The sequence below is a fragment of the Bubalus kerabau genome, chromosome 1 (assembly GCF_029407905.1).
Source record: "Bubalus kerabau isolate K-KA32 ecotype Philippines breed swamp buffalo chromosome 1, PCC_UOA_SB_1v2, whole genome shotgun sequence".
Taxonomy (NCBI): domain Eukaryota; kingdom Metazoa; phylum Chordata; class Mammalia; order Artiodactyla; family Bovidae; genus Bubalus; species Bubalus kerabau.
The window spans coordinates 232719536-232722799 of record NC_073624.1 but is presented as its reverse complement, the minus strand read 5'-3'; the positions used below and the strand labels follow the sequence as shown (position 1 = coordinate 232722799).

The 3264-nt window shown below is 42.4% G+C and overlaps 1 pseudogene; it reads right to left on the bottom strand.

The window, feature by feature from the left end:
- Positions 1 to 730: 730 nt before the first annotated feature.
- LOC129635970 (40S ribosomal protein S3-like) lies at positions 731 to 2379 on the bottom strand (annotated as a pseudogene).
- Positions 2380 to 3264: the final 885 nt, after the last annotated feature.

Genomic DNA, 3264 nt, shown 5'->3' with positions numbered 1-3264 from the left:
TTTGAGAATAAAGGGGAAAAGCTATAATATCAGGCAAGTGCTTAAAGAAATTACAAGGAAATCCAGGGCCAGGTGAAATGGACTCTAGTTCCAATATTTCCATCAGCTTGCTCACACGTCTCCTCTGGAAACTCTATCCATAAAATCAGAGGCTGAATGGTCTTTTATGTCTCCCTCAGTTCTATTTCTGGGTTATTCAATCTCTGCACCAAATTATTAAGAATACTGTCATTGTAGCTTGAATTTAAATATACTTATATCAGTACTTCGGAGAAGGCGATGGCACCCCACTCCAGTACTCTTGCCTGGAAAATCCCATGGACGGAGGAGCCTGGTAGGCTGCAGTTCACGGGGTCGCTAAGAGTCGGACACGACTGAGTGATTTCACTTTCACTTTTCACTTTCATGCATTGGAGAAGGAAATGGCAACCCACTCCAGTGTTCTTGCCTGGAGACTCCCAAGGATGTGGGGGGTGGGGGGGGGGGGCGCCTCGTGGGCTGCCATCTCTGGGGTCGCACAGAGTCGGACATGACTGAAGCGACTTAGCAGCAGCAGCATATCAGTACTTGAATTGGGCCTTTGGCTGCCTTCAGAGCCAGAATTCAGCCACTGTATCTGTTACTGTTTAGTCACTAAGTCATGTCCGACTCATTGAGACCCCCTGGACTGTAGCCTGCCAGGCTCCTGTGTCCATGGGATTTCCCAGGCCTGAATACAGGAGTAGGTTGCCATTTCCTTCTCCAGGGGATCTTCCCAATCCAGGAATTCAAGCTGGGTCCCCTGCAGCGCAGGCAGATTTTTTACCACTGAGTCACCTGGGGAACCCAAAATTTGGTGTATATATAACAACTAAAAACAATGTGGGACCCTAAATTGGATCTCAGAACAACAAAAAGATAATTAATGAAAAGAAATGGTGAAATATGAATAAAGTTCATGGTTGGTAGGAATAAGGGTCCAATGATATGATTTTTGGATAGGTATACTGTATTATTAAGTAAAATGTTAACATTAAAAGCTGGATGAAATATTCATCAGAACTTTCTGTACTATCTTTGGAACTCTTCTATAAGTCTAACATTATTTCAAAATAAAAAGTAAAAACACTGTATTTCATAGGAGTCACCTCAGGTACATGTTGAAAATGCAAAATTCTCCAATTTCAGGGCATGAAAATAGTAGTCCTGGAGCAGGGTCCAAGAATCTGCATTCTAATTGGCACACAAGAAGATTCTAATGCAAATTTCTCAGGGATCATACTTGGAGAAACTCTGGTCTGAAACAAATACTGCTTCAGAGTAAAATAAGTGATGATTAGAGGTGAGTAAATGGAAAATACAACCTGAGACTCTTGTGTAAGATCTAGATTTTTTTTCATTTTTTGAACAGATTTTACTAAAGGTCTTTATAGACCAACATGCAGACTCTCCAGATCCAGCTGTCAAGGAGACCCTGTTATGCCAGGCATACTGCTGGGGCGGAGCAGGCAACTCTGGCCTCCTATCCTTCTGTTCTGAGACAGAGGTGGTTGGCAGTGTCTCAATTCTGGGTCCACAATGCTCACATGGTCAGGCAGGGCCTTCTTTAAGGCCAGTCTTACCAGTTAGGTCTCAGGACAGCATGATCTTCACTTGATGCCCAATGCACCCTGTCTTAGCATGACATGGTACATGATGACATCAACACAGCAGTTAACAAGGTCCCCACTGTGGATCATTAGGCCATCCACAGTCTTCATGGATTTAACCTTCTGTCCACAGAATTTCCCAATCACCGTGACCTCCGAGTCTCTGGCCCCACTCTCCATGACGAACAGAGCACACCATAGCAGGCCCTCCAGATAGCACGTTTGTAATGCAGAGACTTTGCCTGGGCAGCAGCACACAGATCTCTTGTGGCTGCCATTGTAGGATACCTCCACCAGCTTATGTATAAATTTAGGAAAGTTATTAATCTGCTGGGACTCAGATTCCTCATTTATAAAAGAAGGTGAACCTATGGAATTCTAATGATCATCCCTGTATAGTACATAAAAGGAAAGGACAAGGGTTTCTGCAGCATCACTCCCATGCATGCAAGAGTCTGATCCTGCAGTGAGTTAAACACAGTCACAAAGCAGACACAACCATGTTGAAAATACACAGTCACTGTGACAATGCCAGCAGCGAGGGACGTTAGGTTTTGCATTTGCTTTTGAATTTGCTTTATTGAATCAAGAAGCAGACACTGTAGTTGTGATAGCATGCCCTTTTGCTTTGTGAAACAGAAATCCTCTCTGCCATCTGTGAAGACTCTGGGGAAAGGAAGTGAGGTCTCTGGCTCCAGGCCTTTCATTAGAGCACAGTTTTGTACCAGATGAGGCCACAGACTCAGAACTACCATGTCTCTGCAGAGACCCTGCCTCGGATATGAAGAAAGATGGATTTCAGTCAGCTCAGAGCAACTGAATTTAGAAGTGGCACTGACTAGAATCTTGGGATTGCCTCTGGCTTCTTGCTAGATTGGCTATCTCTGCTAAGTATGTGTGCACATACACATTAGCATGTGTGCAAACCTTTCAATTCAGAGGGAATATGGTATTTATCTGAACAAAAATTCCTATAGGGAAGGAAATATGCCAACCTCATCTCATTCCAATTCTGTTGACCTAACTCAACAGTTAAGAGGGGGCTCAAGTGGTAAAGAATCTGCCTGCAATGCAGGAGATCAGGGTTCAGTCCCTGGGATGGGAAGATTCCCTGGAGGAGGAAATGCAGCCCCCTCCAGTATTCTTGCCTAGAAAATCCCATGGACAGAGGAGGCTGGTGGGCTACAGTCCATGGGATTACAAAGAGTGAGACACAACTGAGGGACTAACACACACATAGCACACATGAATTACATCTAAGTTTTGTTTTCCCATACAGAAAGGAGATCAAAAGAACATATGACACTAAAATCTTCAGAGTACAAATATGCTATGTGTTATTAAAGAACATGATTGTATAGCATACTTAACTTTATGTACCTTTCGTTTTTTCTTTTCTGAAAAAAGCTAATAACACCTGCAAAATTTTGTTTGAATCTTGACAAAAATTCTATAAATTTTAATTTATGTTAAATTACCCATATATATATATGAAAAAGGAAAGTGAGCTTAAACATCTAAATTTCTCAGTTTAGACATTAATCATAGTTAAGTGCAAGAGCTGACATTTGAATCCAGATTCAACAACTTGAAAACTCACACATCCATTAGGATGACTCTAGGCAAACAACTGTTA